The sequence below is a fragment of the Lynx canadensis genome, chromosome E1, assembly GCF_007474595.2.
Source record: "Lynx canadensis isolate LIC74 chromosome E1, mLynCan4.pri.v2, whole genome shotgun sequence".
NCBI lineage: Eukaryota > Metazoa > Chordata > Mammalia > Carnivora > Felidae > Lynx > Lynx canadensis.
In genome coordinates, this window is record NC_044316.2 from 17480330 (window position 1) to 17508089 (window position 27760).

Below are 27760 nucleotides of genomic sequence, written 5' to 3' on the forward strand. Positions count from 1 at the left end.
CCAGGCTCTGAGCCATCAGCCCAGAGCCTGACGCGGGTCTCAAACTCACGGACCGCGAGATCGTGACCTGGCTGAAGTCGGATGCTTAACCGACTGCACCACCCAGGCGCCCCTGGAAGTCCTTTTCTAACTAGGTGTCATTGTATGTTTCTCACTAAGATAATACAGTGAAGATGGTGGAGAGACACAGATGGATTTTAGAGATTTAAGGAGATAGCAATTGAAGGATGTGATTAAAACCCCTCCTATTACAACTAGATTCATCCAATGTCCTTGCATACATTGAGCCCTGCTTCTACTCTCAAGGCTGCCAGCACATTAGCTTTCTTTCCATCTTTTGAATATACCAAGCTCATTTCTGCCTCAGGGCCTTTATATCTGCTATTCCTGCCTTCTCTGTTCTTCTAGATTTGGCTTCTGCCCCCTATTGAGGTCTCAACTTAAATGGCACCTCCTCATAGTATTTATCACTACCTGCAATGATCCTATTTCAAAGCCTGAAATGCTCTATGAGCCTCATTAAGAGTCTTCACAGTCTCACCAACCTCTCATGGCCCCAATCTGAACAAGTCACTCCTTTGCTTCACTGCCCTCAGAATAAAGTACAAACTAACTTGGCCGTAACTGACTTTGCTGATCTCATCTCTCACTTTCTCTCTTTTAAAGTTTATTTTTTTAGTAATCCCTACACCCATCGTGGAGCTTGAACTCACAACCCTTAGAGCAAGAGTTACACACTCTTCCAACTGAGCCAGCCAAGTGCCTCCACCAGTCTCGTCTCTTGTCGTTCCTCTTTTTCAGCTCAACTGAAAAATTTCCAGTCCCCCAATTGCCTGGTGGTCTTTCTCACTTCCAGGTCTCCCCAGAGGCTGTTCCTTCCATGACTGGTTAAATTGTCTCTTAGGACCCTTTTTTTCCCCTCCTGTGATAAGGCAGTTTATAATAGAGTGATTGAGCACAAAGATTGTATTTCTGGGTTTGATTCTCAGGTCCATTATTTACTGTGTGCCCCAGGGCAATGCCCCAAGGCAAGTAACTTCTCTCTTCTTCAGTTTCCTCATCTATAAAATGGGGATAATCATAGTACCCTCATAGGGTTGTTGTGATGATTAAAAGAATTCACATGTATAAAGGACTCGGAACAGTGCTTAGCACATAGTAAATGTTATTCAAGTATTTGATGTTTTTATTATATGTCCCCTACTAGACTCTAAGCTCTATGAGGACAAAGATTCCAGCAGGAGACTGACTGTGGTGATAGAGTTAGGAAAGTCCAGTTCCCAGAAGATTCAGGGTCAGCTTTGGCCTTCTTTTTAGTATTCCATTCATCAGAACATAGTGTCAATATCAATTCTTCCTCTTTTCTGGCTCTGCAATTCCCCCATGGTGCCAAATGTGCTCATTCCAAAGGGTAATATTTTTGCAAGTAATGACAACTATTCTAAGTTAGGAGCTAGCCTCTGGAATTAGTCCTGGGCCCCACCACCCTACTCTTGTCACCAGTTACATTTTACTGTATGTAGGTCGAGAGATGGGAGGCAGTTCATACACGAGGCATGCACTTTTGTGTAGATCTGCTTTTCTAGGGACGGATTATGCTAATCTATATACTTTTCCCACAGCAACATACAGGTATGTACGTAAAAGTTACATGCATCTGATGAGAAAAAAATCCTCAAACTCCTAGGTGCTAGAGCAAGTAACCTCATTTCTTAGTGACTTGAGCATTCCATTATATGCATTTTAAATTAGTAATCTGTAATTAGAAATATTAGTGACACTCCAGTTTCAGCATTCTCAAACTTTACTCTAGGGCCTATTCTTGCTTCTTTCCAAAGAAGGAAAAAATTTCCTTAGTCTTAGATTAGGACTTTAAATATTCATATCAGATCCTGGGATCAGGAGTAGCTTTTCTTTCTCCAGAAGTACAGAGAATTTAACACCTTTCACAGAAAGAATGGAACTGCTTTCCTCCTCCCCCCTCTTCCTTGATTTTTTTTTTTTTTTTTTTTTTCCCTGACATTATATCTTGGTCCCTATCTCTGCAAACTCTGGGCTATAGAGGTAAGACTGGGCTAGAGGTAGGATGAGGGTCATGGTGATAAGGAGAGAGTTTAGTTCTGTATCTCCTCTTCCCTTCTACTGCAGTGCATTGCCCTCAGCTGTCAAATCTGTATTGCTGAATTTCCAAGACTCAACTGAGCCTAGTATTTTTTTTTTTCTTTTTAGGTTTGCTTATTTATTTTGAGAGAGAGAGAGCGAGGACAGCAGAGGGCCAGAGAGAGAATCCCAAGCAAGCTGTCAGCAAGGAGCCTGCGCTGGGCTCGAACTCATGAATAGTGAGATCATGACCAGAGCTGAGATCAAGAGTCCAACGCTTAAGGACTGAGCCACCCAGGCGCCCCTAGCCTAGTTTCTTGTTCCACTATGCCAAGGCAGCACAGTGGTCTAGGGGCTGATGGTTGGGTTTCCATGGGCTAAAGGTCTAGTTTTTGTTTACCAGTTTGCAAAAGGGCCAGGTTCTGTAGTGAGAGCTGTAAAGTAAGAAACTATAGGCCTGCAAGTTTCTCGATGGCACATATGAGATGCCCAGAACATTTCTGTCCAATAAACAGTATGCCCTTGATAAACAGACTGAACTTTGCAGTGTCCCAAAGAAGTTTAAGTGCCGCCTTGACAAGATCCCCAGGGGCTTCTGAGCACCTCCTGGCCAGTAGTGTATTCTGGGATGTCAAAATTACCTCTTACACAATTACCTCCAATGTATTCTAGATGTGATCGTCTTTTTGAAAGAGATCCAAGTTCATTATCAGTCACCTCAGAGCACCTGCATTCGGGCCTTTAAGTGCAAGTAGGATCCAGAATCCTGGAAGTGTCATTAAGTCTATGATCGAGGTCCAAGCGTTTAGTAACCCTAGGCAAGGTAACCCAGAGGCCTTGGACCTAAGGGCGGCCATCGAAGCCTGAAAGTCTAATCAGTGCTCGAGGCCAGCGGCCATGTCCACCTGAGACTCAGGGGTGCAGAGCATCAGGCACTGAAGAAGACGCCTCGGCTCCGGCTACGCATGCGCGGGCGTCCATAGAGGGCCCCGGTAATCCAGGCTGCGCATGCGCAAGAGCGGCTCCCGGCTAGTCCCGACGGCGGCGGCGGCTACTGAGGGGCCGGGGCGTGGAGTAGCGGTGGCGGCGGCGGGCAGCAACGGAGCAGCCATGAGGGCCGGGCCCAGTCACCGACAGTGAGTGATGGTGGAAGAGGGGTGGGCGGCCGGAGAGAAGAGGGGTGGCTTGGTGGAGGGATACCTCGACTTGGTGGGGGGGGGGGTGGGCTCTGCCTGTCGGAGGCGAAGGGGCGTGGGGGAGGGACAGTTTGAGGTGATGATGGGAGAATTTGGGGCATTGGTGGCCGGATCGCCAGCGCCAGGGCTGGACCGCTTGGCGGAGGGAAGGAGGTGAGTGCGGCAGGGTGTAGGAGCCCACGGCAGGGGCAGTGTCCCGCGCTTCCCCGTTTGTCATCGTCCCTTCCCCCAGGAGCTTTCGGTCGCCTCTCCCTTTCCGCTTCTTTCAGAGAATGGTCGCGGGGGGAGGGTGGTGGAGGATGAAAGCCTTGCTGGAGCTGAAGAAGCTAACTCTGATCCAGGCAGGGAAGGCCGGTCGCCTAGAGTCATGGGCTTTTCTGGGCGGAGGATGGGAGTCAGGAGCCCTCTGTTTAAAGCTGGGAGGGGTCTAGGGAAGAAAGCTAGGGGCTTAGAGTCTGACAGGTTCGAAACCACGTCCACCATTGATAAAGCTGATAGATAACCTTGGGCAGGTCCTACTTAACCTTTCTGAACCTCTGAAAGATGTAGTGCTTCGGTGGGCTATTGCAAGCATCAATGTACGTGATTGAAATTGTGTATGAAAATTGTAAATTGTAGGTACTATACCGATGGTACTATTGTCACCAACAATATTACTGGATTTTAGACCTTACCGTTATTAGTAGAGTGATTGATTTCTTTGTCAAGGCGAAGCATATTGTTTGTAAAACCTCAGTAGGCACATATGTGCGTTTTACGTAGGCACAGTAGATCATGTGCAAAAATACCAGTTTGTGATGTGACTAATTAGCCATCAGACTTGTGTAGGAAAAATACCATACTCTTGGGCATTTTTACAAATGGTGTGTAGCTCCTTACTCAAAAGGAAGAAATAAGAGAACGGAGGGCCAATCTGTTAAATGCTTTGTGAACATAGCTCACTCAGGTTCCTCGTCTTGTATGTAACACAGTTGGTACTAATGTGCTTTATTATGAGTCGAGAAAACTAGTTTGAGACAAGCTGGGAGGGCTGCACAAAGAGGGGTGTGCAAATACAATTTGCTGTTTTTAAATTGTATAAAAGTTTTCTTTTGCGAGGGAGTCTCTGGTTGCCCCAAGGGCCGTGTCTCCGTTTTGGAGGTCAGATAAGCATATAGCAGCTTTGCAGCTCCACTTTTTGTTACGCTGCCTGTGGAACCTCCAGGGTGGAGTGTCTCTGAGAGAAAGACAGAAGCAGCTGTCCAAGAGGTGGCTGGTTCTTTTCTGAGAGGCTGAAGGAGCACTCCTGAGGCTTTGTTGCTGTTCTTGTTGTTATTTAGGGTAGACAAAGCAGAGGACAGAGTTAAACTGTGTGCTTCTAGAGAGAGAAAATGGCTTTCTAGCCACAGCTTTTGAAAGAGGTGAAACTTCTTTCAAAAGGACAGAATGAGATGGATGCTTCAGCTTTGCTGGCCCTAAAGATGAAGAGCTTGAAATAGCGAGGCCTTTTGGAAATTAGTGAGTGATTTGTCTTTCATCAGAGCAAAGGTAGGGAGTGGCTGTACTAGGTCCTTGAAGATTCACAGATAAGAACAGTGAATTATTTTATAGGAATGGGGGAAATGAACCCTAGTTGTCATTAACTTCTCCATCTGGTAAAACGTATTTTACCTCTTTTTCTTGGAAATATACAGTGATATATCATTTTTAATTTTTTGCTCTAGTTCCTTGGCTCCCCAATAACTGCCCATAACTCCAATTGTTCTTTTTTTTTTTAATTTTTAATGTTTATTTTTTTATTACATTTATTTATTTTTGAGAGACATAGAGCACAAGTGGGCGAGGGAAGAGAGAGAAGGAGACACAAAATCTGAAGCAGGCTCCAGGCTCCGAGCTGTCGGTACGGAGCCCTATGTGGGGCTCGAATCCACGGACTGTGAGATCATAACCTGAGCCAAAGTTGGACACTTAACTCACTGAGCCACCCAGGTGCCTCCAACGATTGTTCTTTTTTAGAGGATAGTTTTGAAAGAAAGCGCTTGTTACTGTTGTCATAGGGCATTTACAGAATACAAATTTATTTTGTCTTTCCTCACCAGATGGAACCTGAAGTAGAGGTATAAAAGTAGAGCTGGCTTAGTTGTCCTATTTTATTTTAATAATTGGACATTTATTTTTAATTTTGTAACGTGTTTTTCCCTCTACTGAAAATTTCCATTGGTTCAAATGAGTCCCTAATGCCATTCATGTCATGTTAAAATAATAGAGGCTTGTTCAGTTGTGATGAGAATTTCCTGTCCTCTCTATTCTTTTTCCTATTTGTGGTTATTTTTATGTGGTAGATGACTTACCAAATGGAGAGTCTTCCCTTGGGAGAGACGGCGTGGTCAGTGCCTTGATTACCTGTTGTGGGAGCAGTCTATCTAAAGTGGGGATGTAAGGACTACTCATGAATCTCTGACACAGCAAGGGCTAAGAAAAAAAAAAGGAATTAAAGGTTACTAGCTCATTTTTATTATGATAAAATGAATAATTTTTTAAAAAGTATCTTCTGCTTCAGAGGAAAACTTTTTTTTTTTAATTTATTTATTTGTGTGTGTGTGGGGTGGGAGGGGGGTGGTGGTGGGGAGAGGGAGTCCCAAGCAGGCAGCACAGAGCCAGATGCAGGACTTGAACCCACGAACCTGAGATCATGACCTGAGCCAAAATCAGGAGTCAGACACCCAACCGACTGAGCCACCCAGGTGCCCTCAGGGAAAACATTTTAAAACAGTCTACTTAAAGACAACATTATGGTGTTAAAAAAAATAATAAAAAATTAAAACAAAATTATGTGTTTTTACCTTTTTTTCTTTGAATATTTGCTTATGAACAGAACCTTTGTTCCTTTAGAACCCTTTGGATCTTGCCACCCATTCCTTAACTGAAGTCTTTTGTGATCTTTTCACAGCTGCTAATAATTGAGTACAAAGGTTTTTGTTGTTTATGTTTTTGTTTTTTTGTCCTTTGTTTGGTTCTTGATAGAGCGCTAAAAACTTTAAAAAAAGGGCTATATGGGAAGATGTTGAAAAGTAAAAGAGAAGAGCAGATTTAACTTAGTGAATTTGTAGGTTGTTCTGATGTTTGGAGGGTAAAGGATTCAAGAATGGATATATGATTCAGAGTAGCCTCCAGAGGCCAGGTTTTGCTTACCTGTGTTTAGCACAGTACATAGTTGGCCTGGAGTAATTGCTTGTTAAATATTTGCTGAATGGAAAAATGATAAACAATATAAAACATAATCAGCAAAGATGAGTTCAGATCTTCTGGAACTTTGTGTAACTTTGAATGAGCTTCCCTATGTTTCTTTACCTCAGTTTCTTCATCTATAATAACTGTACTTCCTGCACAGGTTGTTGTGAGGGTTAAATGTGCTTAATACATGTAAAATGTTTACAATACTACTTAATACTTAGCAAATGCTAAATAAATAACTATCCAACTAGTGTTTGTTGGATGCACCCTCTTTTTGTGCTCAAATCTATGCTGGTCAAAGATGTTTGTCATATAGCCCCGGCCCTCTCAGTTCACAGTTTGGCCTAGGAAACAGATGTATACAAAGTAATTATTATAGAATGTAATACTTTATTTCATCAGCTCTGTGTTGCTAATTGTAAGGCTCACAATTACTTTACATGCAAGGAAGAAAGAAGAAATGTTAAGAAAGACTGGCATGCTATCAGTTGTAAGATATATCCTATTTTCAGAGAAATGTGGAGGGGAAGGTATGTCTTACGATTGATGAAATACATTAAGCACTCTACTAGAGGGAGGTACAACTTGTGAGAGTTGATGGATGGCTGGGTACAGGTATTGTCAGTAAAGACCCTTTGCATAACATGCATGATACACCCTCATAGATGGACGAGGAAGATAGGGCATTACAAGCAGACAGTAAAGTCTGAAAATGTGAAGGGGAGGGCATTATTGATGTGTACCACCATATCAGGACAAGCAGGAGAAGGAAATGAGCTAAGTATTTGGCAGAGTAACATTGTATAATGCAGCAGAGCAGGACAGGAAGCTTGGAACATTTTCAGAAAAGACATGAGCCTCATTCTTGAATTTCAACTCCTAAAATGTAATAGCAACTCCAAAAAGATGATACTAATATAATAAAGTGGAAAGTGAGAGTAGTGTGAGAAGCAAAGTGGCCAGGGGAAGGGTTGAAGCTTCACAGCTGACCGAGTGGGGATAAGTGTGAAGTCACTGTGCTCATGGTGAGAGGTGAATGCTTTCTCAGCAGAGAAGTGTTTAGTATCTATTTCTGTCTTTTCACTGCCTATCAAGGTCTTGGTTATGTCCCTTTTAGAGCTTTGTAACTTAGAGTGAAAGGAAGTACAACTCAAGTGGAAAAATGCTCAATTTTCTTTATGAAAAATGTATTTATTTTTATTTTATTATTTATTAAAAATTTTTTTAATGTTTATTTTTGACAGAGAGAGAGAGAGAGAGAGACAGAGCTTGAGTGGGGGAGGGGCAGAGAGAGAGGGAGACACAGAATCCGAAGCAGGCTCCAGGCTCTGAGCTGTCAGCACAGAACCTAATGTGGGGCTCGAACTCACAAACTATGAGATCATGACCTGAGCCGAAGTTGGACGCTCAACTGACTGAGCCACCCAGGCGCCCCTATTATTTATTTATTTTTAAGTATCATTTATTTAATCTCTGCTCCCAACATGGAGCTTGAACTCATGACCCTGAGATCAAGAGTCTCATGCTCTTCCAACTGAGTCAGCCACGTACCCCTAAAAATCCATTTACTACAAGGAGGATAATAAATTACCAGAATTAAGGTTCAGTTATCAAATGATGGCTTAGTATTATAGCACTGGATTGTACTGTTTCATGGGAAAATATAGGTCATTTAAGGAGGGATTTAAAAAACTCAGTTACTAATTTTCTTTTTTTTTTAATTTTTTAAGTTTATTATTTTTTTTTAGCATTTATTTATTTTTGAGAGACACAGCGTGAGCGGGTTGGGGCAGAGAGAGAGGGAGACACAGAATCTGAAGCAAGCTTCAGGGTCCAAGCTGTCAGCACAGAACCCGACATAGGACTTGAATCCACGAACTGTGAGATTGTGACCTGAGCCGAAGTCAGACACTTAACCAGCTGAGCCACCCAGGTGCCCCAAGACTCAGTTACTAATTTTCTGGCAACCAGCCCTGAAGCTAGTGGGAGAAAGTATGAAAAACTAGAAATAGCATAAGCACAAATTTGTCTAGTGTTTTTTCTTTTCATCAGTAAACCAAAGCTAGGTTTGACTCTCTTAAGCTTTTTGGTCTCTGGTCTCATTAGAAAATGAGTTGGTCCTTTCAGCAATCAGTCAGCAGACATTTAAGTGCCTATTGTGTGTTAGGAATTGTGCTAGGCACTGAAATTAAAATATGAATGACATAATCTTTGTAAGGAGTGCACTTTTATTTTTTTAGCTTTTTTAATTTAGAGAGAGTGTGTTTCCATGCAAGTTGGGGAGAGGGGGAGGGGCTGAGAGAGAATTTTTTTTTTTTTTAAGAATTTTTAAGTTTATTTTGAAAGAGTGAAAGATGGGGGGAGGGGCAGAGAGAGGGAGGGAGGGAATCCCAAGCAGGCTCCATACTGTCAGTATGGAGCCCGATGTGGGGCTCAGACTCAGGAACCATGAGATCATGACCTCAGCCGAGGTCAAGAGTCAGACAGTTTAACTGACTGGGCCACCCAGGTGCCCCAGGAAAGAGAGAATCTTAAGCAGGCTGCATGCTTAGCGCAGAGCTGGACGCAGGGCTGGATCCCATGATCCTGGGATCATGACCTGAGCCAGAATCAAGAGTTGGACGCTCAACTGACTGAGCCACCCATGTGCCCCTGAACTTTTTTTTTTTTTTAAGTTTATTTATGTATTTTGAGAGGGAGAGGGAGGGAGAGAATCCCAAGCAGGCTCCAGGCTGTCAGCACAGAGCCAGATGCAGGGCTCGAACTCACTAACCGTGAGATCATGACCCGAGCTGAAACCGAGTCAGATGCTTAACTGACTGAGCCACCCAGGTGCATTCTTTTTTTTTAATTTTATTTTTATTTATTTTTTTAAGTAGCGTCTATGCTCATCACTCATCATGGGGTTTGAACTCATGATGCCAAGATCGAGTTGCATGCGAGACAGGCACCCCTAAAGAATGCACATTTAAAAAAAAGATTTCATTTAATTTGTTTATGTATTTATTTAAAGTTTATTTTTTTAGTAATCTCTATACCCAACCTGGGGCTCAAACTCACAACCCTGAGATCAAGAGTTGCATGCTTTACCAACTAAACCATCCAGGTGTCCCAAGAGTACACATTTTGTTTTTTTAATATTATTTTTGAGAGAGAGAGAGGGAGAGAGTGCGTACATGTGTGTGCACATGGGGAAGGGACAGAGAGAAGGCACAGAATCCAACACAGGGTCCAGACTCTGAGCCGTCAGCACAGAGCCCGACGGCCTCAAACCCTGAACAGCAAGATGATGACATGAGCCGAAGTGGATGCTTAACCGACTGAGCTATCCAGGCACCCCAAGAATGCACATTTTAATTAGAGACTAACACAAATAATTATGAATTAGTACAGTAAGTGCAATCATAGAGATCTGTACTAAGTGCTGTGGGAGCACAGGTTCTGTGTGGTGGGGTGAGGGGAAGGTTGGACAAAGCTTGCTAGAGAAGGAGTCAGTTGGGTCTTAAAGGATGAATATAATTTGGCTATCTCAACAAAAAAAGATTGGAGAGGGTAGTGTTTCAAATACAGAGAACAGCTTGCACAAGGTAGAGAGTATATGAGTATGGACCTGTGGGCCAGTGGTTTAATGTGGCTAGATCATGGGGCATGAGGAAGAAATGGAAGGAAGTGAGGTGAAAGATGAGTTGGAGCCCAGTTGTAGATGGCCTTGGTGAGGGGTCTGAATTTTACTTTGTAAGATAAAATGCCAGGGAGTCATGGGAGAGTTTTGTTTGTTTGTTTGTTTAAGTCATGGGAGAGTTTTGAGTCAGGTAAGGAGCAAGTTTGGATCACTGTTTAAGAAAAGTAACACTGTTGGCAGTATGGAAGTTAGATTTTTTTTTTTTTAATGTTTATTCATTTTTGAAAGACAGAGAGAAACAGAGCACAAGCAGGGGTGGGGTGGTGAGAAAGGGGGACACAGAATCTAAAGCAGGCTCCAGGCTCTGAGCTGTCAGCACCAGAGCCCGACATGGGGCTCGAACTCATGAACTGCGAGATCATGACCTGAGCCAAAGTCGGTTGCTCAACCGACTGAGCCACCCAGGCGCCCCTGGAAGTTAGATTTTAAAGTGTGAAATTGGCTACGGCGGGGGGGGGGGGGGGGGGGGAGGGACTAGTTGGTTATGAGACATTTGTGTGATGATCATTTGAGAGAGATTGAAGATCTCAGTTACAGTGGTAATGGTGGAATTGTAGACAGGTTAACGAACTTTTTAGGAGAATCACCAGGAGGGTCTTATTGACTTTATGTTGAGGAGTGGGTAAGGGGGAAGGAGTTGTCAAAGATGGATTTGAAATTGCTTGCTTGGGCAAGTGGATGGTGATATTATTAACCAAGGTAGGGAATACAGGGGTGAGAGGGTGTTACATTTGAGGGACAATGATTTTGGTATATTAGATTTGAGGTGTCAGGAAAATCTAGGAGCAAATGTCCAATAAGCTTCTGGATATTGGGTCTTGAGTTTAGTAGAAAAGTTTAGAATGGAGATGCAGATCTAGAAATCATTAGGGTATAAGTAATAAAGTCAGCATAATTTCTCTGTGAGTCTGAGTTCTAGTTGCTTTATTTGTTGTTTATTCACATCATCTGGAGGGATTGGTTTTATAATAATGTGGCACCAAGTACCTTCTTGATAGTAGTTCATACAGTGCTAAATCTTTTCCTTATTTTCCCATTATTTATTTATTTATTGAAAAAAAACTTTAAGGTTATTTATTTATTTTGAAAGAGAGTGAACCAGCAGGGGAGGGGCAGAGAGGGAGGGGGACAGAGGATCGGAAGCAGGCTCTGTGCTGACAGCAGAGAGTCCGATGTGGGGCTCAAACTCAGGAACCATGAGATCATGACCTGAGCTGAAATTGGATGCTTAATCGACTGAGCCACCAGGGTGCCCTATTTTTCCATTTTTTAAAGAAGTTTTTATTTAAGTAATCTCTTTGACCAACACAAGGCTCGAGCTCATGACCACGACGAGATCAAGAGTTGCATGTTCTACTGACTGAGCCTGCCAAGCTTCCCAGTGAACTTTTCAATAAAGAATCAGTGTGCAGGGGTGCCTGGGTGGCTCAGTCTGTTACGCATCGACTCTTGATTTCCGCTCAAGTCACGCGAGGTCATGGGTTCGAGCCCCATGTCGGGCTCTGCGCTAAGTGTGGAGCGTGCTCGAAATTCTCTTCCTCTCCTTCTGCCCCTGTCCTGCTTGTGTGCATGTGCACTCTCTTTCAAAATAAGTAAACATTTTTTTTAAACATTTATTCATTTTTGAAAGATGGAGAGAGACAGAGCATGAGCAGGGGAGGGGCAGAGAGACAGATGGAGACACAGAATCTGATGCAAGCTCCAGGCTCTGAGCTGTTAGCACAGAACCTGATGCGGGGCTTGAACCCATGGACCGTGAGATCATGACCTGAGCTGAAGCTGGGCACTTAACCAACTGAGCCACCCAGGTGCCCCATTACAACATTTTTTGAAAAAAATGAATTGTGTGCATATTAGCTGTACATCTTTGTTTTCCCCTATTCTCAATGGTTTACCAGACTTAGGAAATTTGCCTTTTTAAATTTTTTAAATTATTTTTTTAGGTTTTTTTTTTTTTTTTAAATAGTCTCCATGCCGAACATGGAGCTTGACCTCTTGACCCTGAGACCGAGAGTTGCATGCTTTACTGACTGAGCCAGCCAAGAACCCTACAACTGCCTTGTCTAACATCAGTTCTATTATAAAGATGGAGGAAAAAAATCTATTTCCACTGAATGCCTCTGATTGAAGCCTGAATGGTTATTATGAACTAGAACCTCAGCAGATTTGGTTTGAGGACCACAGGACAATTTTGAACCAGTACCTGGTTAGTTCAGAGTTGGGATTAGGAATTCAAGCTAACTGTCTAGTTTTCTGCTACTCCGTAGCTTTTTCACCAGTTATATAAGAACTGAAAACAATGAAATAAATATACCTGATGGTAAGTGAAAAATACACATGGTGTTGTTTTCTGGAAGGACAGTTTGGTATGATTTAGGTGCTTTTTTTATAGTTCATGATTTTGAAATAAAAGCAGAGACATGTTTTATGAAAGGAAGGAATATGCAGAGTATCTGTAGTTGTTGGTTGACTTTAGCTAAACATTTTTAATATTGACATTAAACAGGATGTCTGGCTTTGACAAGAAAATCAAATACTGAGAATCACAGACATCCCTAGGGTCTCACCTTGATTCAAGGCTTAACTCCCCATACTTCTCATTTTCTCCCTCACCTTAGGGATTTATGTTAAAGAGAAGATTAATTCTGTAGATAGGTTTTCTTTTTACTTTTTTATTATGAAAATTTCAAATATATGCGAGAGTAGACATCAGTATAATGAACCCCTATCACTCTGCTACAGTAATTTTGAACTTGTGCCAATCTTGTGTTATCTATGTTTCCCCATCCACTAACCCACCTAAGTTATTTTTAAAGAAATCTCAGATTCATAAGTTAATAAATATTTCCATATATATCTCTAAAAGATAACTAAAAGAAAAATCCCACAAAATTAACAAGCATTTCTTTAAAAAATTTTTTAGTTATATATATATTTATTTGGATGGGGCTAAAGATTTTAAAGATTTTAGGGGTACCGGGGTATCTCAGTCGGTTGGGCATCTGACTTCGGCTCAGGTCATGATCTCATGGCTCCTGGGTCCAAGCCCCCTTTGTGCTGACAGCTCAGAGCCTGGAGCCTTCTTCAGATTCTGTGTCTCCCTCTCTCTTTACCCCTCTCCTGCTCACAGTGTCTGTCTCTCTCTCAAAAATACATTGAAAAAACACTGAAAAAAAAAAAAACATTGAAAAAAAGGTGGGGGTGCCTTGGTGGCTCAGTTGGTTGAGCGTCTAACTTTGGCTCAAGTCGTGATCTCATAGTTTGTGGGTTCAAGCCCTGCATCTGGTTCTGTACTGAGAGCTCAGAGCCTGAACCCTGCTTTGGATTCTGTGTCTCCCTCTCTGTCTGCCCCTCCCCCACTCATGCTCTGTTTCTCAGAAGTAAATAAATGTTAAAAAAAAACAAGAAAGAAAAAGAAAGAAAAGCAAAGGGACCAACATAACCAAAATTATTTTGAAAAAGGCAACAAAGTTGGAAGACTCCTACTACCTGATTTCAAGACTTACTGAAGAGCTATGGTAATCAAGACCGTGTGGTATTGGTGAAAGGATAGTTTGACAGATCAATGAACAGAATACAAAGTCCAGAAATAGACCCACAGTATTAAATATAGCCATTTGATTTTTGACAAAGGCAAGTCAAAGGAGAAAAGATAGTCTTCTCAACGAGTTGTTGGAACGATTGGATATCTAAAGTAAAAGAAAGAAAAAATGTGCCTCAAACTATACTTCATACCATTTGTAAAAATTAACTCAAAATCGATCGTAGACCTAAATATAAAATGGAAAACTATAAAATACTTGGAATATTTTATACAGGAGAAACAGGAGAAAATCTTTGTTACCTTGAATTAGGTAGAGTTTTTAGATACAACACCAAAAACAAGATCCAAAACAATTTTTCTTGATGAATTGGGCTTCATCAAAATTGAAAACTTTTACTCTGCAAAAGATGCTTAAGTGAATGAAGAGAAGACACAGACGGGACACCTGGCTCAGTTGGTAGAGATGTGACTCTTGATCCCAGGGTTGTGAGTTTGAGCCCCATGTTGGGCATGGAGTCAACTTAAAAAAGACAAGACACAGAGTGGGAGAAAATATTTGCAAATTGTATATCAGACATACATAAACCTGTATCTAGAATGTATAAAGAGTTCAGAACTTGTCAAGAAGCAAACAGCACCATAAAAAAATGAGTGAAAGATTTGAGTGACTTCACTGGAGCAGATAGATTAATGGCAAGTAAGTGTGTGAAAATCTCAACATCTCAGTCATTAGAGAAATGCAAATTAAAAATAATGAGATATGCCATTAGAATGGCTAAAAAAACAACAAAAGAAAACTGATTAGATTATGGGCTGGCAGGGACGTGGAACAACTAGAACTTAAGGAAACACTGTGGTAATTTCTTACTAAGTAAAACAAACATTTAACATGTGACCCAAGTATTTACTCAGTGGAGTGACAGCCTAGGACATAAAAACCTGTATGTCGGGGCGCCTGGGTGGCGCAGTCGGTTAAGCGTCCGACTTCAGCCAGGTCACGATCTCGCGGTCCGTGAGTTCGAGCCCCGCGTCGGGCTCTGGGCTGACGGCTCGGAGCCTGGAGCCTGTTTCCGATTCTGTGTCTACCTCTCTCTCTGCCCCTCCCCCGTTCATGCTCTGTCTCTCTCTGTCCCAAAAATGAAAAAAAAAAAAAAAAACCTGTATGTGAATATTTATAGCAGCTTTATTTATTTATTTATTTGTAAATGTATCTTTTTTTTTAATATGCGTATTTTATTTTATTTTTTTAACGTTTTTTTATTTATTTTTGAGACAGGGAGAGACAGAGCATGAATAGGGGAGGGTCAGAGAGAGGGAGACACAGAATCCGAAACAGGCTCCAGGCTCTGAGCTGTCAGCACAGAGCCCGATGCAGGGCTCGAACTCACGGACCGCGAGATCATGACCTGAGCCGAACTCGGCCGCTTAACCGACTGAGCCACCCAGGCGCCCCTATAAATGTATCTTTTAAAAAATATTTGTTTTTCAGAGAGAGGGAGCACAAGTAGAGGAGGAGGGGAGAGAGACAGAATCTGAAGCAGGTTCCAGGCTTGGAGCTGTCAGCATAGAGCCTGATATGGGGCTCAAACCCATGAACTGTGGAGATCATGACCTGAGCCGAAGTCGAATGCTCAACCCCCTGCACCTCCCAGGCGCTCCCATATTTATAGCAGCTTTTTATTTGTACTCAAAACTAGAAACAACCTGAATGTCCTTCATCTTTGGTATGGATTAACCAACTGTGATATATTCATATAGTGGAATACTACTCAGCAATAGAAAGGAACTATTTATATATGTAATAACATAAATGAATCTCATATGCATTATGGTAAGTGAAAGAAGCTAAACTGAAAAGGCTGCTCACTATTTGATTGAATTTATATGATAGTCTAGAAAACTTAAAACTATAGGGACAGTGGAGAGCAGATTGATGATTGTCTTGCTCTAGGGGTAGGGGAATGTTTTACTACAAAGCAGTAGAATGAGGAAATTTCTGGAGGGTAATGGAACTATTCTGTACCTTGATTGTGGTTACACATCTGTATGTTTATGAGGACTTTTATTTTTTTTATTTTTTTATTTTTTAAATTTTTTTTTTCAACGTTTATTTATTTTTGGGACAGAGAGAGACAGAGCATGAACGGGCGAGGGGCAGAGAGAGAGGGAGACACAGAATCGGAAACAGGCTCCAGGCTCCGAGCCATCAGCCCAGAGCCCGACGCGGGGCTCGAACTCACGGACCGCGAGATCGTGACCTGGCTGAAGTCGGACGCTTAACCGACTGCGCCACCCAGGCGCCCCTTATGAGGACTTTTAGAACTGAACACTAAAAAATAAATTTTACTGTGTAAAGATAAAAGAACAGTCTGAGGGCCCCTGGGTGGCTTAGTGGGTTGAGGGTCTGACTCTTAATCTCAGCTCAGATCTTGATCTCAGTTCAAGCCCCGCATTGGACTCCATGCTTGGTCTGAAGCCTACCTTGAAAAAAAAAAAAAAGTCTGGGGGTGGAAGAGGGAGACTTTAAAGAAGAATTCCAAAAATGTAATTTCCTAACTATATTTGAATTTTAACTTAATTTTATTTCTTTTTTGAATATATTTTAAGTAACATAAAAGGTACACAGTATGGGAATGTCTGGCCGGCTCAGTCAGTAGTGCATGGGACTTTTGGGGTTGTTGGGTGTAAAGTTTACTTTAAAAAAAAAAAAAAGATGCATGGTGAAAAGTCTCTGAGTGACAATTTAAGATCCTTTAGAATTTATTTTAATTTGTAATGCAGTTGTGTACTCTAATTCTTTTTTTTTTAATTTGTTTATTTTAACAAATAAACATCCAAGATGCAAACATGGATAAACCCCTTATCCATTTAGTCCATCCCCATACCCACAGCCAGTCCCTCCAGCAACCCTCAGTTTGTTCTCTGTATTTAAGAGTCTCTTATGTTTTGTCCCCCTCCCTGTTTTTATATTCTTTTTGCTTTCCTTCCCATATGGTCATCTGTTTTGTATCTTAAATTCCTCATATGAGTGAAGTCATATATTTGTCTTTTTTTTTTTTTTAATGTTTATTTATTTTTGAGACAGAGAGAGATAGAGCATGATGAACGGGGAAGGGTCAGAGAGAGAGGGAGACAGAATCCGAAACAGGCTCCAGGCTCTGAGCTGTCAGCACAGAGCCTGACGTGGGGCTCGAACTCACGGACCATGAGATCATGACCTGAGCCAAAGTCGGACGCTTAACCGACTGAGCCACCCAGGCGCGCCCCTATTTGTCTTTCTCTGACTGACTTACTTCGCTTAGCATAATACCCTCTAGTTCCATCCACATTGTTGCAATGTGTACTCTAATTCTTAAGACTTCAAGAATATTTTGCTGTTTATTTTCTACTTTAAGTTTGCTTATTCTCAAGCATAATGCTACTAGCTTTCTTTCCCTACTCTCTTTCTATCCTAGGACACTGCTGTGCTATCAGTATTTTTCCACTTCAGTGCATGAAAAAGTATAGGGAGAGATTTATGAAGTTAATGGGGGTATATATGAATATTATCCAAAGTCTAGCCAAGCTATTTATTCTCCCAGGGATTACTTAATGAACTGAATGAAGCTTGGACACTCGGAATATTGTGGCAGGACACACCCTTCAAATTCTTAGAAGTATTACAACTTCCAGGTTAGTGTGGATTTTTAGATTTGGTAAGACACAGAAAAACTTGGCTGTGATTTTTGGTCAGCTGGACCAGGTCCAATATTGATTAATAGCGTTCCTCCTCTGCTTGCATCCTTCCTCTTCCCTCTGCTATTGCTTTCTTGTGAGAGGCAATTTGAACTATTTGCTAGTGTTTCTGGATCATGTCTCTGCTCTTTCTTTCCACAACTACTCTGATTTTCCATCAGATCTCAAATTTCTAAGTAAGAACTTTTATTTAGATAAAGTAAGATCAGGGGCGCCTGGGTGGCTCAGTCAGTTAAGCGTCGGCTCAGGTCATGATCTCATTCATGGTTCGTGAGTTTGAGCCCTGCGTTGGGCTCTGCTGACAGCTCAGAGCCTATAGCCTGCTTCAGATTCTGTGTCTCCCTCTCTCTCTACCCCTAACCCACTCGCACTCTGTCTCTCTCAAAAATAAATAAACTTAAAAAAATGTTTTTAGATAAAGTAAGATCATTCTTCTTAGTAGGGGGTTGTGTGGGTGACTGGTTAGGCTCCCGTGTCTCACTGGAATATTTATTTGCCTGCTCTTTGTAAATTGTTAACCCAGCTGATCTCTAGTCCTTCAATGTTATTCTCTCCCCCACCTTTCTCTCAAAGGCTATCAAGTGGAAGTTATCTTCATTTTTTTCCACACCTGCAGACTTTACTGTATTCATATGTTCGCCTTTCCTTTCTTCTCCATATTGTTAATCCTTCTGTGACCTTGTTACATCACTGTTTTTATGTTCGTATTTATTTCTTTTCCCCAATTCTTTGTCCCCACCCTACCCCCAGTTACTGCTCAGTTTCTCTCCTATTCCTAAAAGTAGTCTTTCTCCTGCTTTCTTTACTTTCTCGTAACCTATTTATTCCTCAAGCATGTAATTTGATTTTGTCCCCAACACTCCACTGAAATTGCTCTGCTCAGTGACCTAATTGTGAAACCCAGATGATGCTTTTCAGTCCTCGATTTATTTTGCCTTCTGCTTTTATTAATTTTTTTTAATTTTTAATTTTTTAATTAAAAATTTTTAAATGTTCATTTATTTTTGAAGGAGAGGGAGAGAGAGAATGACTGAGGGAGGGGCAGAGAGAGAGGGAGACAAGAATCTGAAGCAGGTTCCAGGCTCTGAGCTGTCAGCATAGAGCCCAGTGTGGGGCTCGAACCCACAAACTGTGAGATCATGACCTGAGCCAAAATCAAGAGCCGGATGCTTAACCACCTGGGTGCCACCCAGGCACCCCTAATTTTTCAGTTTTTGCTTCTGTGCTTCTTTAAACTGTCCATGCTTGGTTTTTCTTTTCTATTTCTTTTTAGTCTCCCTTTCTTCTATCCAGTCCTTAAGTGTTAATGTTGCTGACAATTCTGTTCTTAGCCACCCTCTTCTTGTTTTATTTTTCACAGGTAATGTAATTCAAATCTCTATATTTAACTCAAATCTCTGTCTCCTGGGATCCAGACCTATATTTCCAGAATCCACCTGGACATCTTATGGGCATCTTGGAATTCATTATTTTTGCTACAAAATCTAAACGTTCTAGATTCCCTGACTGGTTGAATGCTATTAATAGCCATACAGTTGCTAAATCAAAAATATTGGATTTGACCTTGCTCCTTTCTTCTCCCTTACCACTCGTATCTGCCTGATCCCTAGATTTGATTTTAGCGTTGAAGATCTCCTAAATCTGCCTCTTTCTTTCCAACCATATTGCCAAAGTCATAGATTAGACCATTTTTATTTCTCTCTCTCTTTTTTTTAATTTTGTTGATGTTTTATTTATTTTTGAGAGAGAGAGAGACAGACAGAGCGTGAGCAGGGGAGGGGCAGAGAGAGAGGGAGACAGAGAATCCCAAGTAGGCTCTGCACTTTCAGAGCAGAGCCCAATGTGGGACTCCGACTCATGAAACCATGAGATCATAGCCTGAGATGAAACCAAGAGTTGGAAGCTCAACCGACTGAGACACCCAGGTGCCCTGACCATTTTTATTTCTTACTTGGTCAGTTGCAATAACCTCCTAACTGGTCTTCATGCCTCAAGTCTTACTACCCCTTCAGTTGATCCACCACAATGCCACAAGAGCAATCTTCCTAAATTGGAAGACTACTTATGCTCTTTCCCTTTAGGATTCTTTATCATTCACAGCACACTTAACACATAGATGATTGGTTCCATCTTCCTTCCTCCTTTCCTCATTACATTTTTGCTGAAGCTATTTTCTTTCCTTCCATGGACGTTTCTTCCAAAACAAGCAAACATAACCAATAATGTGGTGAATCTCCTAATTAATCTTTAGGACTTAGCTCATAGCTCATTTCTTCTGTGAGGTCTTCCTAGTTCTCAAGGCAGAATTAATCACTCCTGCTGCTGGGCTACTGTAACATTTTATTATCCTGCTAGCATTACATTTATTATTTAAGTGTTGTTTTGTTTCTTCAACTGGATTGTGAGCCCTTTGTGGGTAAGGGTAACTAAGCCTGCCAAATTTTTTGAGTTTCTAGTATGTGTAGAGCACTAGTAATACACTGCTAATCAAGATGGACAGTCTGTCCTCTTATGGAGCTTGTATTCTAGGGAGGGTAAACAGACAACAGACAACTTTTTAAAACTCAGTTATGATAAATACGATGCAGAGAATTAAAATAGACTGATGTGTTAGAGAGTGAATGGGCAGCTACTTTAGGTTAGGAGAATAGGGAATACCTTTCAGAGTATGGCAGTTAAGATCTAGGAGAATTCAGAGATTACCAGATCAAACATTCCAGTGTAGAACTAAAGAGGAATGAACTTCATATCTTGGAAGAACAGAAATAAGGCTAATGTGACTTGAATGTGGTGAGAGGGAGAGTGGTGCCAGAAGAAGGCAGAGACCAGATGACACTGAGGTTTGAAAGCTAGGGTAATGTGTTTCCTTCAGAGGTTTTTAAGCGGGCATATGATGTGAATTGGTTTGTAATTAGAATGTTCTGCTTACTGTGTGGAAATGGATTCATTGTAGGGAGATCGTGAGTAGAGGCAAGGAGACTAGTAACAAGACTTGCACTAATTTAGATGAGAATTGGTGGTGACTTGGATTGGAGTGATGGTAGAAGAGCTGTAGAGAAGTAGATTTGGAATTTCTTTTGGAAATGAAGTCATCGGGACTTGCTCAGGGATTGGCAGCAGCCAGGGGGAGTGAGGCAAAGAGGAATCATGCCTAACTTATGCATTATTGGCTGTGGAAACTAGGTAGGTGATAATATTTATTGAGATGGGTAAGATTCTGGTGGAAGGATTTTGCTTTGGTCATATCAAGTTTGAGGTGCTTGTTAGATAGCCAACTGGAGCTATAAGATAGAAAAGCCTGGAATTCCTGGGAGAAATCTGGGCTGGCATTGTAGACTTGAAATCAACATGTAGGTAGAGTTTGAAGTCATGAAATTCAATCAGGAGGTCACCTAGGAATGGATTGTGGCTAGAAAAGAGGTATGAAGGAGAAGGAGCAGCCAGTGAGGTAGGAGGAAAACCAGTGATGCTATGGAAGCCAAGTAAAAAATACGTTTCAAGGATGGAGTGGGCCACTGTATTGATTATTGTCTCAGAAAAGAACAGAGAAGTACGCATGGGGTTTGGCAACCTAGTGGTTATTGGTGACCTTGACTAGAACCACTCATTGGAGTGATGGAGATAGAAGTCTGTTTGTAGTGGATTAAGAAGAAAAATAAGATGAAGAAGCATTTGATCCTTTTTTTGTTTTCGTATGATGACATAGAGGTTTTGGGAACCAATTTCTGGAAACTCCTTGTGTCATTGTTATTAAATCCTTACTTATTTATATTCAAATGTGGTTGTGTATTTTTGGTGAAGTGTTATAACAATAATTTAATGTTTTTGTGCCCTCATTTTAGGTGGGTTTCTGTGTTCTAAGAACCTACTAAAACTAGGACTATGAGCAATACAGATACACTGGTTGAGTGAATGATACTGTTTTTAAGAATTAGCTTCGTGGTTTTGGAAAAGCAGACTGGCTTGACCTTGGCCTTATAATACATCAGTTTTTTCAGCTCTCAAATGAGGATAACAGGACCAGTTTAGCTCACGGGTGGTTGTGAGGCATGACTACTAATGAAAATATTGTAAAACACTTCTGCAAGTTAAAGTGTGATATGGATGCTAAATAATAGTTCTTTATTGGGATGTTGTGAAAATTAGCAACATGCTGTTAGAGGCCATAAGTTCCTTTTGAGAAAGGTGATATATTTTTATAAATACTATTTGAAGAAAAAATAGTTCCAGATTTGGGAAAAGATACTGCTACCCTAATTCTGGAGTGTAACAATTATGGAACCATAATGAAACAAATTTTAGTTAGAGAATATTTCCAAAAGATTTATTATATCACTTCAGAGGATTTGTATCACAAGATTTTTTTACCATTCTTGGCTTTGTGGTTCAAATGAGGGTATGACTGCCAGCCTATGGGATTATTTTAAAAAAAAGTTTTTTTTTATGTTTATTTATTTTTGAGAGGTGGGGGAGGGGCAAAGGGAGAAGGAGACACAGAATCTGAAGCAGGCTCCAGGTTCTGAGCTGTCAGCACAGAGGCCGATGCGGAGCTCGAACCCACGAACTGCGAGATCATGACCTGAGCTGAGGTCGGACCCTCAATCGACCGAGCCACCCAGGTACCCCTAGCCTATGGCAGTTATAATGCTGAATATTTAAAGGACCAGTAGGGGTGATTTATTATCTGTATTTAAAGCATCATAGCCAATTAGTAGAACCACTCACAAAAAAGCACTGAAAATGCACTTTAATTTATTTTAGATGACACCATATAGCCACTTTAATGAAAGCTTAGGTGATGGTTGCAGTTAGGCTTGGAGGAGGGACTTGGTGCCATTTCAGCCAAAGCTAGCATTCCTTGTTCCACACCTGAGGTTAAATATAGAATCTGTGGCATCATTACCTGTAATGCACTTAGAAAATGCTTGAAATTTGAATCTGATGAACGAAATTTTTCTCAGCCTCTAAACTGGCATTAACAGTAGAAGAAACTTGGGATGTGGGTCTTTTATGTCTGAAACTGATAAGGGAAAACTGAAATGGTTAAGCAATAACGTGCTGACGTGCTTAGAACTTTACCCTGCTGACAGCTCAGTTGGGATCTTGTGTATTGTTTTTTCAGTAGGGACCTGTGTATTGCTAATTTTAGAACAAAGTGACATGAAGTTCTTAGCTTTACATAGGTTGGAATTGAATCCTTTTTTTCTGGAATTTGAGTTCTCCCACAGTTCTTTCCCTCTTTGTATCAAGGACAAGTAAAAGGCTTAGCTTTCTTTTCCTCTTTGATGGGAAGACTTTTGTCCCATCCAGGCATTATTTGCTTTTCTTTTGCATTTGGTGACTGGAAAGGGGGTCCCAGAATGGCCTGCTTCTACAGCAAGGCAGTTGAGTAAGCTTACTTTGTTAGAGATGCTTTACCTCTGTGGTTATATTTGGACTTTCTTTTATTTACTTCTATGATCTCCCTTGTTCATTGTAGGCTTGGGGATTAGCTTCAGCTGTTTTATGTTCACAGGTAAAGGTTCATCTTTTATTCTTATTTTAGTTCCTTTAGTTTGCAGTTTACCTGTATCCATTTTTTTAATAGTTTCCTTCCCAGAGTAGATGTTTCACAAAGCTTCTATTCTAAATATTTTTAGGTATGTATTACTTAGCTAGGCACCCTTATCTCCCCAACTCCCCCAGCTTATTTGGGCTATAATTGACAAATAAAATTGTAAGATATTTAAAGTGTACAGTGTGATTTAGAAAAAAACATTTTTTAACGTTTTGAGAGAGAGAGAGAGAGAGAGAGAGAGAGCGAGCAGGCATGAGCCGGGGAGGGGCAGAGAGAGGGAGAGAGAGGCAGAGAGAGAATCTCAAGCAGGCTTCACACCGTCAGCGCAGAGCCCAGTGTGGGGCTTGATTTCCCAAACCTGAGCTGAAATCAAGAGTTACACACTTAACTGACTGAGCCCCTGTAAAGTGTGATTTTAAATATCATTATCTTTTGTTTCTTTCTTTTTTTTTTCATTCTGAGTAGCCAAGGTTTTCTCTGAGGCTTGCAGTTGGCAGTACTATCAAGCCAAAATACCCTTAGGATTGTATGGAGAAGCACTTTCTTTTCTTTTTCTTTCTTTGGTGAAAAAAGGTGGTTTTATTAAATCGCCCGTATGGGACCCAGGGGCAAAAAGAGCTGCCTGTATGGAAAAGTCACTTTCTATTGCTTTTTTTTTTTAATGTTTATTTATTTTGAGAGAGAGCGAGCACAAGCAGAGAAGGGAGAGAGGGAGAGGGAGAGGGAGAGAGAGAGAATCCTGATCAGGCTCCACGCTGCCAGCACAGAGCCCAGTGTGGCGCTCAAACTTCTGAATCATGAGATTGTGACCTGAGCCGAGACCAAGAGTTAGATGCTTAACGAACTGAGCCACCCAGGTGCCCCTCTACTGGTTTTTAACAATATAGAATTATATATAATATTTGACCTTACATATTTCTTCTGTGACTACCAGTTCATGCCCTTTGAAAATGTACCCTTTGGGAAAAAGAAAAAAGAAAAAGAAAAGAAAAGTTCCCCTTTGGTTGTCTTTTTCATATTGAATTGTAAAAATTCTTTGTATTTTGTGGCCATCAACTCTTTTCCATAAATGTTGGAAATTATTCTTTAAGGCTATGACTAAGAAGTGAGAAAGCAGACTATTGCATCAAATGCTTATCCAAGATGGTATTTGGTTAAAATGTTTGCCTTGGTTATTTGAGCAATAGTAAGCTTCTTTTGTCTCTCTCCTTCCAAAGATGCATAGAAAAGCTCCTTCTGTCTGAAGTAAAGTGTTGGCTCTGTGTTGGTTATAATTTGCTTTTTCTGGCTGGCAAAGCCTTCTTTTTGTTTTCTGTCTTCTGACAGATTATAGGATTGTGGGGAAACAGCGTCCAGGGCTTTTTCAGGAACTGTGCCATTTCATCTACAGGAGAAGCCATTGGCTTTGGCACTAGAAGAGAATCGGCTCTGCATTTAAAGATGCCAAATCATGCTTGATTCACAAGTTTGCCGCCTCATTTTGTGTATGTGTGTGAAACTTTTTCAAGATGCTGGCTTTTACTTTTTCTACCATGTGCCACCCTTTGAATATGAGAAATTTACCCTCAGTATGAGAAGTTAACAACTTATTCCTTGTCTCCAACTCCCCAACCCCAACACAAACAATCCAGACATCCCAAACCATAGCAAAAGATGCAATAGTTATTTTAGGATTAGGGAAAAATACACCACACAAATGTTTCCATTCCATTCCATGGTGACTTTGAGTTCAAGTGTTAGTCTTTCCTGTGTAGGCTTGAATTATTTAGGTGTGGAAATGATTTGCTAAGCAAGATGTCTCTTTACAAAGGCATCAGTGAAAGCTAATTGTCAGAGAATTCTATTTCCTGACTCTGGGAAACTTAATTTGTGTAAGACAGAGCACATTTCGGAAACCTCTATTTTTTATCCTTGACACACTTTTCAGGGAGCTGTATAATTTATCATGATTTCAGATGAGAATTTTTATTATGTAAGCAGTCTTTTTTTTTTTTTTTTTTAATGATTATTTTTGAGAGACAGCATGAGTGGGGAAGGGGCAGAGAGAGGGAGACAGAAGATCCAAAGTAGGCTCCGTGCTGACAGCAGAGAGCCTGATGCTGGGCTCCAACTCACAAACCCGCAAGAACATGGCCTGAGTTGAAGTCGGATGCCTAATCTACTGAACCACCCAGACACTCCTATTAAGTAAGCAGTCTTAACTCCAGTTGTATCTGTTATCTTCATGTTTGTTTGTTTTAAGTAGGTTCCACACCCACATGGAGCCTGTTGCGGGGCTTGAACTCATGACCCTGAGGTGAAGACCTGAGCTGAGATCAAGAGTCAGACACTTAACTAAGTCACCCAGGAGCCCCAACTTTCATGTTTTTAAAACTGTGTATAATAGGGGTGCATGGCTGACTCAGTTGGAAGAACATGTAATTCTTGATCTCAGGGTTGTGAGTTTGAACCCCATGTTGGTTGTAGAGCTTACTTAAATAAACTTTTTATAAAAATTTTAAAAACTGTGTATAATAGGTTTTGAAACCTAGCCAGTTCGATATTTTAGCAAATCTTCCACACATGTTAACACTTCAGGCCTCTCGTTTCTATAGATAATTGTTTAAAGTAACTTGTAGTTATATGTTATTTCCATTTAGATTAAGATGGGGAAGATAAATAGGGGAACAAGCCAGTTTGGATATGCTGGTTTGTCTAGCGTGAATTATTATATGGACATGGTTTTTTTTAGTCCCTCTGCCAGAAATGCTTCCCCTTCTGTCCTTCCCAAAACCCACAGTCTTGTAAAAAAGTTGAGGTTTGGCTCTTTCTTGTAGTTTGCTTTTTTTTTTTTGCTTTTTTTTTTTTTAACTGTTGTGTTTTCCTTCACTGGACTAAGCACCTTAAAGACAGGGACTGTAGCTTATTTTAAAAAAATTTTTTTTTTCAACGTTTATTTATTTTCGGGACAGAGAGAGACAGAGCATGAACAGGGGAGGGGCAGAGAGAGAGGGAGACACAGAATCGGAAACAGGCTCCAGGCTCTGAGCCATCAGCCCAGAGCCCGACGCGGGGCTCGAACTCACGGACCGCGAGATCGTGACCTGGCTGAAGTCGGACGCTTAACCGACTGCGCCACCCAGGCGCCCCAACTGTAGCTTATTCAGTTTTGATATGAGTGAATGAATGAATGAATCCAAAGATACAGTGAATGGATTTTAAACTTCCCTCTAGTGTCCGAAAGAGAAAATACAGCCAGCTTAAAAAAATACTTTGCTACATTGACATAATAGTTAAAGGCATTGCCTCCTCCTCATTTTTTTTTTTTTAAACTTTCACACTTGTTCTTTTTCAGACCTGCTGTTCTCTTTAAGACTGGTGGATAATAAGGGTTTTGTTTTTGTTTTTGTTTTTAAAGCAGAGTCTGTTGTGTCACATGGGTGTTTGAATTCTATAAAATGTCTCATAGCAGGTCTTTATGGGGAAAATGTGCTTTTAGTAGTTTGAGCTTCTGGGCACCTAGGTGGCTTAGTCAGTTAAGAGTCTGACTCTTGATTTCAGCTCGGGTCATGATCTCAGGGTTCTAAGATTAAGCTCCACTTTGGACTCCGCTGGGTGTGGAGCCTACTTAAGATTCTCTCTCTCTTTCTATCTCTCTCTCTCTCTCTCTCTCTCTCCCTCCCTCCCTCCCTCCCTCCCTCCCTCCCTCTCTCCGCCCCCCTCTCTGCCTCTCCCCCTCCCCTGCTCAAGCTCTCTCTCTCAAAAATAAACAAAAAAAAAAGTTTCATCTTATGTTCAGGATAGATCGTTTTTATTGTTTTGTCTTTGTTATTCAGTTCTACTTAGTTGTATATATATGTATATGTATTTTAATGTTTATTTATTTTTTGAGAGAGAGAGAAAGAGACAGAGTGTGAACCGGGGAGGGCAGAGAAGGAGACACAGAATCCAAAGTAAGTTCCAGTCTCTGAGCTGTTTGCACAGAGCCTGACCCGGGGCTCAAACCCATGAACCATGAGATCATAACCTGAGTTGAAGTCGGCGCTCGACCAACTGAACCATCCACGTGCCCCTCAGTATAGTTATCATGATTGGAATAAATTGTCAAAGGCACCTTTGACACTTTTCAGTTTTGTTTTGTTTGTTGGTGTTTGTTTTTTTGTTTTTTGGTGTTTGTTTGTTATAAATGTCATTTGGGAAATATGCCAGAGTACTTAAGAAATACTGAAGTGTGATCATACTGGGTGGATATTAGTTACTTGAACTAGTTTTCAGTCTAGCTTATTGATCTTTTCTTTCTGTTTTTAAGAGCCAGTGTGTTTTTGTTTCAGCATCTTTTACTGATTATAAAAGTTAGACATGCTCCACATAAAACGTTTAAAAACTATAGAAAATGTTAGTTCCACTACTCAGCTAATCTATTAAAGTTACAAAATTAATGCATGTTGCTTACTTTTTGAAAGATCCAGTGAAACAAATATTTAAAAAGTTCTTTGTGGGGGTGGGCACATGGGTGGCTCAGTCAGTTGGGCATCCAACTTCGGCTCAGGTCATGATCTCACAGCTCGTGTTGAGCCCCACATTGGGCTCTGTGCTGACAGCTCAGAGCCTGGAGTCTGCTTTGGATTCTGTGTCTCCCTCTTTCTCTGCCCCTCCCCTGTTCATGCGTGTGCGCTCTCTCTCTCTCTCTCAAAAATAAACATTAAAAAAATTTTAAAAACAAAAAATAAATTAAAAAAAAAAGTTCTCTGGGG

At 41.0% G+C, this 27760-nt stretch overlaps 1 protein-coding gene across 2 annotated transcripts in view; it reads left to right on the forward strand.

The window, feature by feature from the left end:
- Positions 1 to 3106: 3106 nt before the first annotated feature.
- FAM222B (family with sequence similarity 222 member B) overlaps positions 3107 to 27760 on the forward strand; it is a 77055-nt gene continuing 52401 nt past the window's right edge. For both annotated transcript variants that reach the window (XM_030294965.1, XM_032591235.1), the window contains exon 1: positions 3107 to 3236. The gene's annotated coding sequence lies outside the window, so the exon portion shown is untranslated. The remainder of the gene's footprint in view (positions 3237 to 27760) is intronic.